Source organism: Crocodylus siamensis, chromosome 7 (assembly GCF_052110815.1).
Source record: "Crocodylus siamensis isolate JL-2025a chromosome 7, ASM5211081v1, whole genome shotgun sequence".
Lineage (NCBI taxonomy): Eukaryota > Metazoa > Chordata > Crocodylia > Crocodylidae > Crocodylus > Crocodylus siamensis.
The window spans coordinates 10,234,092-10,247,858 of record NC_143401.1 but is presented as its reverse complement, the minus strand read 5'-3'; the positions used below and the strand labels follow the sequence as shown (position 1 = coordinate 10,247,858).

At 41.2% G+C, this 13,767-nt stretch overlaps 1 protein-coding gene across 20 annotated transcripts in view; it reads right to left on the bottom strand.

The window, feature by feature from the left end:
* Nucleotides 1-13,767, bottom strand: part of EPB41 (erythrocyte membrane protein band 4.1) — a 150,290-nt gene that overhangs the window by 111,170 nt on the left and 25,353 nt on the right. For 10 of the 20 annotated variants that reach the window (XM_090058821.1, XM_090058822.1, XM_090058823.1 and 7 more), the window contains exon 1: nt 5,432-5,546. The exons of 1 other annotated variant lie outside the window; for it this stretch is intronic. The gene's annotated coding sequence lies outside the window, so the exon portion shown is untranslated. Of the gene's footprint in view, nt 1-5,431; nt 5,547-13,767 lie in introns of those variants that run through there. 9 more of the 20 variants (XM_090058831.1, XM_090058832.1, XM_090058836.1 and 6 more) reach the window with 1 other exon arrangement.

The following is a 13,767-nucleotide window of genomic DNA, read 5'->3' as shown; positions in this document are numbered from 1 at the left end:
CAGCCTGGGACTAAACAGGACTTCCTCTTCAACTGCAGGTCTCAACTGTGTCATATCTAAGCACTGGATCTAAGTACAGGACTCTTTTGGGCTCTCAATAATGGTCTTGCTGGGCACAAGGAGCCTAAAGGAGAAGGATGCTTGAACTGAATGCAGAAGGAAGAGCCAGACTAGGAAACATGGGAGGCAAAAAAGGAACCACTGGATTTAGAAGGCACAGATGTACAAGACTGGGATTAGTTGGACAAAGACGGGAAGCCAAGAAGGGAAAGGGAGGAGATAACAGGACTGGCAGACAGCAGGTACTGGAAACTAGATCCTACAGGGAGGTAGAATGGAAAGAGAGGACTAGGGCAAGTTGGAAGGGGGAAGCAGTCAACAGTATGGGAAACCAGTAGAAGACTCTACACCCACTAGAACACCACTGCCTTCCTAAAAGCCCTGTCCACTCAAGTCCACGTGAACTACTGAAGTCAGGACACAAGGACACTTTAATACACTTACCTATAACAAAGCTCCAGGAGAAGACTGCACAAGATTATATATATAAAGTGGCATCACTAACCTAAAAATCAACTGCATACAAGATTATGGAAAATGTTTTTCTAGAACTGGCTATTAAATAGTTCAAATCTTAGAGCAGCCATTACTCCATTGTCCAAAAGTCATTTTGAATTGTGTCATCATAACCAACAATTCCCCAAAAGTTTCCACTGAATAATCTAGAAAACATTTCAATCCTAAGGTCTGTCTGGTAAAAGACCTCCAAAGGCAACACTCTGTGCTTTGGGAAGAATGGACAACCCCCTGGAATGTCTATGCACAGGAGTGCAGATTTGCTTGTATTCATATGGAGAACATTAGTTCCAGAGCTGAATCTGCCAAGAAGATCGAGGGATTTAGATGTGACGTCACAAGACACTTATCCTCAAAAACAGATGGATCGACACACACACCCTGGGTGTGCGCGTGTGATTTTCCAAAGTAGTGGTGGTCAACCCGAGGCCCTGCCCCATCTGGACACAGCACAGGGGATCAGCAGCAAGTAGGCTGGCCCAGTATGTTGCCTTCTTTGCCCTGTGCCTATCCATAGCAGGTTGTAGCTCTCTCCCCCTCACCTTCTGACACTGGCAGTTATCTCCCTCCTCCTTTCCTTAAGAGGAGGGAGAAGTGGTCCTTGGTACAGCCAGGTCCCACACACACACCTGCCACTCTAAAAGGTTGCATTGCAATGTTCTAAAGTTAACTTAAAGTTCCTGTATTTGTCCTCATCCATAGCTCTTTCCAATGTTACAACTCTTACGGAGAAAGGTGACACACACGAGTGGATGCACTATTTTCAATAAAGCGCTTTTTGACTACAAGACTGTAGAACACATCTGTTTTGACATGCAGTCTTTTTATTATATATAAATCGTGTATACACAGACATGAGAGAGACACACACACTAGAAGGAAAATATACAGCATCATGTAATAGCAAGATGACTACATAAGGCTATTGAACTTGCCTGCAGAGTGCTTATATTGGAAATAAGTAGTTTTGTGGGAGTGATTATATTTCCACTATAAAAGTACAAAAAAGAGAGGAAAAACAGGGAATAGGTATTAAAAAAAAAAAAATTCAATACCCTCCATAAGAAAAGATCCAAGAGTTTAAAAACCTGCCTTTCATTGCACAGTAATGTACCTTACACACAAAGGTGATGCTGGGTAATGTTTTCACTTGTAGCTATTTTGCATGTGATGTACTCTTTACACAGCAGGTTTATAAGGATTTGTAGTAGTAGCAGTATAATCCCAAAGCCCTGTGTGTATGTGCCCTGCAAAAGCATATACATTTAAAAACACAAGCTTGTCCCAATCTAGAACTGATTCTTAAACTTGACAGACATAGTAGTATACTTTATAGTACTGGATCACAACACATACAGTACCTAAAATTACATCATAAAATTAACAGCTCACACCAACAGAAAATCAAGTGTGTACAACTGATTGAAAATAAAGAAACTGTAACAATGTTATCTGGATTAAGTACAAACCATGAACATTCCTGTCTAATCCATTTGATGGACAAAGATAAATCCTATCCATCTATGTTGCATCCTCCAGCTCTTTGCAACTTAATATTATTGATCAGAGCAGTGAGGCAATTGAGAAATTAAAAACAGCAGCTATATGCAATCACAAAGACCTCAACTGAATACCTGTAACATATAATAAGGTTAAGCTAAGTATGTATAAAGAACAATCATATTTACAAGAGATCACAGACTCCAAGCAGGTTTCTGTTTGAAATCTAAGAACTCTGCATAAAAGGTTTCCCCAAAGAGTCTTTCATTTGGCAGAGAATTGAGACTGCAAGTTTAAACATTTTTTATTTTATGCAGTACTTCCTTAATACCCAAGTAAAACTGTACTAGGATGAACTAGAGCAATGGAAATTTAAGTGGGGGTAGGGGCTAAAGTGCCTCTCCTGAAACTTGTGACAGGACACAAGATCTATTGGGATGCTGGTTTCCTCTTTAGTCTGTGGTGGGCCTCATGAGCCCCTCCCCATAAAGATTATTTTCTTTAAAAAATCCCCACACTATTTCAAATTTATCATCACTGCTTCTTACATAAATGAATGGATTTGTTTTCCAAGAATATTTGAAAAGCAGTTTCAGGAAGCATTAAGCAAACCCCAGTTAAGTATATACAAACACTCACCTAACACAGTATACACAAATCTAAGCATTAGATCTCAAAACTTCAAGGGCATGTCAGCACAAACAGAAGAGCCACAAAAATAGGCCATCACTCCTTTGTTCTCCAGAGCACTCACTAGGTTCTCTGTTCAAGGTGAGCCTATGGTCTCAGCACCATTTAAAAGAAATTCAGATTTTTTTGCATGCATGCATGCTGACCTACATTCTTTGGAAACATGTGCTTGGAAGTTTCAAAATTTTAGGCTCTTTCAAAAACAAAAAAAAAAGAAAGACTTAAGTAACATTATAGCAATAGGTTACCACTGTGCAGCAAAACAATCTGTTCCCAAGCATGGTCTCTATTAAATATCCATTTAAAGTGGAGGCCATCGTCCTTTATTCTACATTTGAGTGTGCATCAGACCAGAGTTGGCCTTGTTAATAATCGTCTAAATAGGCACTACAACAGAATTATCAGTATAAGTATACTGCATGAATGCGTAAAGAATTATGGTAAGGTTTCTTTGTTTGGATTTCTTGGACTATGATAAAAACAGTTACCAAAAGGATAGCTCTATTTCAATTCAGAACTAACTGGTGATCAAAAATATCAATTCAGCCCTATTCAGTCTGATATTTGTGAGCACAAGCATTGAATCATATTTCATAGGTCACGTACTACATATTTGACATGAAAATCAGCCTGTTAACATATCAAAGCACAAAGTGCATTCAGCTATCCTGTAGCTTGAAGTGTCTTACCAACTACTGTACAGTGATGCTTTGATCACAAATGAATGTATTTGTAAATGTGGTTGCTTACCAGCATAATGACATGGAATCTCAGGTAGGCATCTCATCAATTTTAATTTACTCAATAAGGCAGTAGTAAAATAAAGAGACTGCATATCGAAACACATGACTTCTACAGCCTTGTACATTCAAAAGCACTCTACTAATATTATAAGCACTCATACAGATGCCACCTTCCTGCACACCAACTCTAACATCAATAAAAGCTATGGATGAGAAGAAAAATGTTCAAAAGTGTTTATATGATTTAGGAATTTAAGTCCCTTTACAAAATTGCAATAAGATACCCAAGTCATAGATTCTTTTACAAAAGTTCATCCAACAGCTGAGATACCTCATTCCTAATAGATATTTATTTTTAAACCACAATGATGAAAGTCAGATTAATACCAGGAGTAGCTCTTGGTTTTCCAACTTGAAATAGCAAACACAATTAAAAACAAACAAAAAAAGGTTGATGGATTTTACCTTTGATTAAGTTTGATTCACCTATGAAGTCACTTTCTAAATGCCTATTTGTACATTTTGTTTCATAGATGTTAGGGTTGTAAGGGACCTTAGCAAATCGAGTCCAACCCCCTGCCTTGGGCAGGAAAGAGCACTGGGGTCAGCCAGGTGTATGTATGACTAGCCTCCTTTTAAAGACCCCAAGGCTTGGCAGAGAGCTCCATCTTCCTTGGAAGCCCATTCCAGATTCCAGCAACCCTTACCACAAAGAAGTTCTTCCTGATTTGTAACCTAAATCTGCTCTCTGTCAGTCTGTAGCCGTTGTTCCTAGTTACCCCAAAGGGTGTCCTGGTACACAGCGCATCTCCTATTCCTTGCTGTCCCCCCCCGATAAATTTGTAGGCAGCCACAAGATCCCCTCTCAGTCTTCTCTTGTCGGGAGAAAAGAGAAGTTTCTGAAAAAGTGAGGAGTGATTTATGCATGCCTAACCACAGATATGTATTCTCATGTTTATAACATGCTCTCTGATGGACTACATTTAGTCACGAGACACCGAAGAACTCCAGCCCTTTTTATTTCTATGGCATGCGACGTTAGCAAAGACCTGCAAGACCTTCATTTCTACCCAGGAGAACTTTTACAATCTTCCCTCCAATGCCCGATGAAGGAAGGGTGTTTGTGCCCAAAAGCTTGGAATTAAAGACTTTTTTTTTTAGCAAAAATCTTGTTGGTCTCATAAAAGATGTCATCTCTACTACAAGTCGTGATCGCCTTTTCCTCTATACCGATACGGCTACAACCTGGATAACCTGCAAGACTTCATGGGGTTTTTCTAAGAGCACACCAAGTGCTCGACATTCCCAGGAAAAACGCCCACCTACGAAACTGTTCCATGCACGAAGTTTAAAAAAAAAAATGGATTTGGGCATTCACAAGTTGCTGAAGTCCACTCGGGGGCTCTCCCTCAATTGAGAGGCACCACCCAAGCCTGAGACGAGCAGCAACTGGAATTTTCTTACTCATTTCAGATTGCAACACCAGAGAAAAAACTCAGACCGCGTGCAGATACAACCCATAACGCTCCCGGCAAATTCATTACGAAGCGGGTATGGTTGCGGGGCTGTAAAAACTAGACGTCCGAGCCGTCATCTTTCCTAGAAAAGCGAGAGAAAACTCCCCAACGTGCATCACTGACGGATTTCAGGGCAAACATTTTGAAACCCCCACTCCTCCACACATCCACCTTCTCTCCATGGAGATTATGGCGGCACTTGCAGGCCTCCACCGACTCGAGGCCCCTGCAGGGGCCCACGCCGTGCTCCCTGAGGGGCCCACAAGGCTTCGACGACATGTCTTGCGAGCCCAAATCTTGCGAGGACCAGGCACGAGCGGCTTCTTCCCGCCTGGACCCCTCTCACCCGCGTTGGCATAGAGAAAAATCCCACAACCGACAGCGTCCCCGACCCGCCCCACGCACCGTGCCCGGCCCGGCCGGGGCCGCTCCGCCAGCGCCCGTGACGCTCCCTCCGGCCCCGCCGCCTCCCGGCCTCTGGCACCCGCGCGCCGCCGCCGCCCCCCCACAACATAGTAGTAAGTTCCTATTGGCGGAACGCGGGGGGCGGGGCCGCCCTGGGCGCTGCCATTGGCTGCCGGGAACCCGCGGCCGGGGCGCCACAGAGAGCTGGGGCGCCCCCACGCGGCCGGGGGGACGCGCTGCCCCGCGGGAGAGCGCGGGAAATCCGGAGGGGAAAGAGGTCGTGTCCCCCACCCCCCAGTGTCGTGTCACATCCAGGCTTGCATGAATGCAGCCCTAGCAGAGACCTCCCCCGCCAGAGCCCTAGGAGCAGGCGGGCGCGGGGTCCACCCTGACATGAGTTGCAACCCATTCAGCCCCTCTTTGTTTGTACGCAAGCCCCCGGGGAGGCGGCGGGAGCAGCTGGATGCAAATCCGTATTGGAGGGGGCGGGGGGGCTTCAAACAGCAGGTCTGTTTCTCCCGGGCACCGCTCTGCAGGACATGCGGATTGCACGCAGCCGAAAGCGCAGATGAAGTCCGTCCCCCCCCCCAGGATAAAGCCTGCTACGAACTCAGCATATGTGATGGGCTGGGTCGAGCGCCAGGGGAATCCAGGGAAATTATTCTTATTCTAGCAACTCCTTCGCCTGGGTTTTTTAGGGAATGGGTGCTTGCAAAACAAGCGCCATCCACGAAGAGCAGGTTGGAGCAACGTGATTACTAGCAGTGATTTATCCTGCCGCTGGAGCTAAGAGGATCTAGGGAGAGGCGAAGGGATTATGGAGGTAGGGAGTCAAAGCAAGCAAGCAAGAAGAAACAACAGCATAAAAAGATTTACAAATAAAATGAGAAACAACATGGGGGGGGGAATAAACAATTGATGCCAACAGTTTCCGAATCAGAACAAATTGTTCTTCTAGAGCGACCTAGATTTGTAAGACAATGGATTTTTCTCTAAGAGTGGAGTTGAGAAGCAGGGCATTATTCTTGTGTAAAACAAAAACAAAAAAAATACTTGCATGTGCAAAATTGTGTCTTATATTTTAACATATAAGTAGGAAGATTTCACGAGAAACTGGGCAGTTGCTGTGACCCCAAAGCAGACTTTCCTTTTAACCTAGTGGCCCTTATTCCCTGTTATCCCAGGAGGTTGGATAGATATCTGGCTGGGGTATCATGATCCCAGCACTGGTTCCTGCCATGGCAGGGGGTCAGACTTGATGATCTGTTCTGGTCCCTTCTGACCCTAGAAACTATTAAACTAGTTTTTCTAGGTCAATTTTAAAAATGTGAGTGTGGAAAGGGAAGAGTTTTCTTGGTTTGGGGTTTTTTTGTGGTATAAGTTTGGATTTGTTTATTTTAAATGAAAGCATCTCTTTCCTAAATGAGTATGCTATTTTAGAGGAGTGGGTTTCCACATTGTTGTCTGTAGTGAAATTTTAAGGAAGGGTTATTGTGTGTTATAGGTACTGTAGGCAGACAAGGTTATTTGGGTAAATCTGATATCTTTTATTAGACCAACTCAAATAGTCAGAAACACTCAGTCTTTCTTTCTCATTGGGAGATCTCACTATACAATACAACTCCAGGTAGCTTGTTCACAATGTCACTCCTAGCAAATCTTCAGCAAGAAGAATTTCTACCATGCAAACCCAACCATGAACAGAAACCAAGAGCTTCTATTTCAAATATTTATATAATCTGCAATTGAACTAATGGAAACAAAAGTCTCCTGGAACAAAAAGGAAAGAAAATTAAATTATGGATCAGTTTTCTGACTCTATCTTAACAAACTCTATTCCACTCTGTCAAGACACAATGTTGAGATTCTTCCTGACTGGCGACAGTTTCTGCTGGTCCTCCTCACCGATATCTCTTTCAACACTAAGCAAGCAGTGTCCCTTTCAAATTCTTGGCAAATATTCATTGTATTTTGAAAATTCAGCACTCTGGGACACTTGCATTACCTCAAAATAATTCACCTTCCACTGAAGAAAGCTTTACAGATTTAGAAAGGTCTTCCCTTCTAAAGCTTCAACCGGTTTGCATTAAAGGTTCATGTATGTTGGGATGCACAAAAATCATAGTTTTTCCTGTCTGTCAGTGTTAATAATTCTCACAAAAATTTTCATCTCACTTATCATGAAATCATGACTTTCATAAAACTGTGGCTCCTAGACACATGATTGTGAGAGTGTTTGAAGCTTTTCCAGTCAGAATGAATACTTTGCAGTGAAAGCCCTGAGAGCTAAATATAAACAAATATGGAAAGTTAAAACACTTTCCCATTTTTTAATTTCATGTTAAAGGAAAAATCAGATTACTCTGGGGAATGGAGGTCTCTCCAAGTTACAAATGTTTAAACACTCAGGCTTGGCAATATTACAGTCTTTCAAATACACTTTGCTATACTGCAAACTCACACACATTTAACCATTAAAAGCATTTCTACATATTTAAAAGTCTGATGGTGGGAGGGAGGTAGAGCACCAAAACTTGAATTCCAACTTTTTCCCCCCCCCTTTTTTTTAAGCTCTGTAGTATGTAAAAATACCAAAACTTTTTATATAAGTGTACCGTTTTGTGTTCTATACAAATCCATGTTGGCAGATTCAGTTAAAAATGATCATTTTATAAATCAAGAGCAGTACCATGATATAATGTGACGCAGCATTATGGTAGTAAGAATGTATACACATAATAACAATATTGTAACATTTAGCAAACCTACAATAGGGGCATGTAACACAACTGTAACTTGTACTTGTTTCCAACCAAGTGAAAAGAGGGGTGAGCAAGTTTTTAACCTTAGATCAGAGGCCTTATCGACAAATCTGCCCCCCCCCTTTTTTTTTTTTATACACCCTTCTCTTTACAAATTCTCTTTTTGGCTTATTTTCCAGCCTCTTCCTTCCTACACAGTCCCAAACTGACCTCTGAAGTCCATAGGAAGTAATGGAAATTGCTTAAATTCTTAACTATAACAACAGTTTAAGTTGTGCCAAGACAAGACTGAAAATATTTAAAGAACACTCCTATTCACTGCTTTAAAGAGCACAAGTTAAAAACTGCAATATACAAACCAATTAGAAATGCAAAGTTATCCAATAAATCATGAAACCCCAAGAGATGAGTGCTGTTAAAATAACAGGGGTCATAAGGATATAAATCACATTATTTTCAGCATGCACATGTGGCTGCTGCGGAGGAGCCAATTTCACTCCAGACTGGAAGGCAATTATAGGAGAAATCCTGACCCTGCAGCCTTGGTGGGTGAAGATCAGCTAGGTCATGGAGAGCAGGGCGCCTACAGAAGAGGAACCATAAAAAGGAGCCCTCCTTGCCTCTTAATTAATGCTCAGGAATAAATATGCATCTAGAAGTCTATGTTCTGCTCCTTCTAGAATCTCTGTTAGTTTGGAAGAGGAGAGATCATCATATATATCCTTTCAAGTTACACATAGGACACTACAAATATTTCACACACAGTACTATCCCCAAATTAATATGCTGTTACAAATCCAGTTCCTATTTTATTTCCATTCCTGTTAGCATAAGGCACCTATTTGTTAAACACCCAATACTGTTCTAAACTCTCTAATCCCAGAGGAGTTAAGTACTGGAAGAAAGAATTCACAAAATGTGTGTGTATACATACACACACACACACACACACACACATCTGTGGGTATGTGTGTATGTACACACACACGCACACACATCTGTGGGTATGTGTGTATGTACACACACACATCTGTGAGTATGTGTGTATGTACACACACACATTTTGCAACTCTTGCTTTACAGTTTTATATATACATGTACACTCTCCCTCCTAAAGTTAGTGAATTAGGTGAAGGAAATAAAAAGGAATTTGTGGAAAACTGTTTCCAAAAGTGCCATAGGTTTCCGAATCTTTCTCTCTCACACAGACACACACAGTCTGTCGAAAGTGACCTGAACCTGAATAATAGCATCCTCATTTTATAAATGAATATCCACTTATATTGCAAAGTGGCTAAAAATAATTGAAAGTGCCAATTTGCATTTCTACTGGTATATGAATTAGAGCTAATTCATAGCAGCAGAAATACTAAGTCCAAACACACACTTTTGGGGAAAGCGAGTGGTTTAATTTTGTTAACACTAGCCTTCCACTCCTGGCTGTCTGGTTTACGTTCACTCCTGCCATCGCAAATGTTAAGGTCAGAAGGCTCTGAAGAGGACTAAAGAAATCTCATTTAAAAACAAATATCTCCTAGTAAAACAAATCTAATATGGTCCATTTCTGACATATTTTTAGGTAGGACCTCTCCTTCCCAGCTAACTCATTTAAGGTCCAGTTTTTACCCCTTGGTTCCATGTACAAAATTGTAGTTTACAAAACATTAGTGGGGGAGGGGGGAAGAGATTTACTGTTGACAGAAGTCTTTAATAATTTGCCTCTGATATACAAAGTTACAAATAGGAAGAAACATTTATGTATCTTTCAAAAGGTTATATAGATACCACTTTGCAGTGGCATATAGAAACAGCTTCTTGTTATACATCTAATGCATTTACTTGATTATAAATTTAAGAAACTAAGAAACGCCAAAGCCTGATTAAATTATCTAGTTCAGCCCATTCATTCATTCTTTGGCACACTATTAAAAAGCCACAATTACAACCCTACCACTAAGGGATTAAAACTAGTTTTCTATTATAAATCCTGGTTGTGACACACAGCATTTAGATGTTGCCAAAAAACAAATACATTTTCCCTTCGATTTTTCATTCCTGGTCTTCCACCAGTGAAGAGCACTTTCCTTCCCCTCCCTCCCCACATTTGTTAAAACTGACTTGTGTTAAAATCCTTGGAAAGTAACAGAACCATCGCAATGTGTTTTTGTAACATGCTACTTAGAATATTCTCTCTCATAAGAAGGGATCCTGGTTTTCTCTGATAAAAAGCAAAATCCCCGATCTTAATTAAAAAAGTAACCCAAGATCCACATTTTTCCATGAATAAAATGAAACACCACTATATCTATATTTTAGTGCTGTTTCATTTTAATCACAGAAAAATGTGGATCTGGGGTTGCTTTTTTAAACCCAATAATTGGGAATTTGGGGGGCTTTTTTTTTTTAATATCAGAAAACCAGAATCCTTGCTCATAAGGCATCCTGAACCGCAAAAGCCAGATCTGGCTGACAGCAGTGTCTGCAAAGAGAAGAGTGTTTGAGTGCTTCTGGAAGTGTCCAAGGTTTAGTTTGGTCTCTGTGTGTACTTGGGGACTCAGTGAGCATTCTGACTACAGAAATACATACTGATCTGGTTAAGTCTGTGTATCATATTTAAATGTGCATCCCTACAGGAAGTACAAATGTAAACAGCGTGAGCAATTTCCTTTGGCTTTTGCCTGCCGAGGGTAAAGGGGACTATGCGCAATTCCCTGACAAGTCTCAAGCTCAGATACTGCTGAATTGATGGATGTGAATTACAAGGAAAGTCCCACTGCTAAAAAAAAAAAAGTGCCACCTTTAGGCATTCGGATCTAAGGAGCATGTGCATCAATTTTATTTCAGATGCTGGAATTGTATATGGTGGGAAAACAATGATATTGCTGATTCCTACATTTCTGTCACAACTCTCAAAACATTTGGGAGGTCATTTGCTTCTGAGGCCCCAATTCTAGGAGTCCTAATTTTCCAGAATAGTTTCTGTTTTTATTTAAAATAATTATTACTAATAATGCAGTTTCTAGCCTGGAGGGCTATAAAGAAAGGGTTTGTGTTTTCCCAGCCTACAGGCTGGGGAATATTCAAAATGGCAAGATTAGGTTTGCTTGTTTTTGGCAACACCAAGTTTACCAGAGGGGTAGGACCCATACCCATGGGGTAGAGAGGTCACTTTGCCCCACAAGACAGATTTGGCATGTTTGATGTATACATCTGGCTCTCAAGATACCTGTCAGGTTGTCCAGAAAGCTTTTTCTAGGTTCCATCTCTGGTGCTTATCATTATAGTATCTAACACTTTGCAATCTTTAATGCATTCATCTCCAAAATACCCCTGTGAAATTGAAAAGTATTATTAGAGCCATTTTACAGATGGACAACTGAGGTCCAAGAGGGAAAACAGACTTTCATAGATTTCATAGACATTAGGGCTGGAAGGGACCTTGGAAGATCATCGAGTCCAGCCCCCCACCCAAAGGGCAGGAAGTCACCTGGGGTCATAGGATCCCAGCAAGATAAGCAACCAGTTTGCTCTTGAAGGTGTTCAATGTAGGTGCATGAACCACCTCCGATGGCAGGCTGTTCCAGACCTTGGGGACTCGGACAGTAAAGAAATTCTTCCTTATGTCCAGCCTGAATGGTAGTTCATGACCGTTCGACCTCGTCATCCGTTGGGGCGCTCTGGTGAACAGACGTTCCCCCAGATCCTGGTGGTCACCCCTGATAAACTTAGAGGTGGCCATCAGATCACCCCTGAGCCTGCACTCTTCCAGGCTAAAGAGTCCCATGGCTCTCAGCCTTTCCTCATAAGGTCTGTTTTCCTGACCTCTGATCACGCGTGTGGCTCTTCTCTAGACTCTCTCAGCTTCTCCATGTCACAAGACTTGCCCAAGTTCATACAGGAAGTTTGTGGTGAGAAAAAGAATGAGATGTGTGTCTCTCAAGACCATGGCTAGTTAAAACAAAGCTACTCCACAGCTCCAGCCTGCTACTGCAATACTAAATACTAATTGTGAGGAACAGTCAGACCTTCCACAGAGAGGTCAGCTCTTCTTGTTCAAGATTTTGCAGCTAGCAGGATTCTCCCACCAACAGAAAAAGGGGACAAACAGAAAAAAGAGAGAGTGGTGTCAATATTATATACACATACAGACACACACACACAATTGGTTGGTAGGTAGGTAGGTAGGTATGGCTAATCTTGTTTTGTGTGTAACAAACATCTTATCCTTATTTTAAAATGGTTTGTTTGGAAATTCAAATTAGTTTTCAGTGGTGGGGAGCAGAGGGAAGTAAGGCTTCCAGCCTTTTTCTTAGGAAATTTTTCCACAACCTAACAGACCTTACTGTATCAAGCAAACAAATCCCAAGAGAGTCACCCTAAATTATCTTTTACTCAAATATATTTAAGTAATTACATTTAATCATCCAATTCCCTTCATATGAATTTACATCCCACCCAAACTCTGATGAACCTATTCAAGAAATCTCTCACTGGATGTTTTCCATGAAAACTACTGTGCTCCCTGTGCAGATTGCTCAGGGCATAGGAGGAGATGGACTACATAAGTCAACAAGGGAAAAGGAACAAGACACTAAGAACTCCTCTCCCTTAAAGTAAGGTTTTTTGAAACCTTTGGGACACAGACAAAGAGCACATTCCCTGATGAGATGTATCATTTAGAGAGAGAACCCATTAAAAGATGACCTTGCACAACTTACAAGGCCACGCTTTCACACAGAGAAACATCTTGGGAACAGTTTCTCTTCCCTATGAAGAATTAGACAGGATTTTTTCATGTAATGATATAGCTTGGGAGTATTAAATTTACAAACGGCTGCACTAAAACAGATATAGCATATATGCCATGAGTTATCATTGCTTTTTTAGTACTGTTTGTATTTAATGCTGCAACTATAAACTGTAAATTCAAATGCCACAGAACAGAAAGCACTGGCTTTTAAAGGACAGCAACACTTAACATAAGTCTGTAAGCTTTAGCCCAATCTTTTCTAATTTCAACCATTTCTCAAATACATTTAAATCAGTGGAGCAACCAGCACAGGGAGGCCCTGATCCCAGTTTGATGAAAAGCTTTATTGCATTTTATAGCCAAGATGCCCAGCCTTTAGATTTGATCTTAATATTACCTTGTTCAGGGTTTCCCTATATTTAACCATGCCTTTTTGTTTGAAGTTCCATTTCCATGACACATGTTAATAAATTACAGAAGAATCCTGCTAGTAAGCCTCATGTCTTGGTTAACAGTAGGAACTTGAAACTATAAGCACTAGGCCTATTTGATTTGGATGCCAGAGATTTGATTTGGAGATCCGAATAGTTTTTCCGATTCAATTTGGCCGAATTGCTTTGGAAGACTTGGAGCTGATTCATAGATTCGGCTATAGAGTATAATGGGGAATCAATGAAATAGCTATAATTTTGTTGTTTTTTGGCTGATGGTAGCCTCTGCTGAAAGCATGATGCGTGCCAAGTTTCATGAAGATAGGTGCAGGGATTCAGGGGGAACTGCACCCCAAATTCTTGAAAGCAAAACTGATGTCACATGTATGTGTT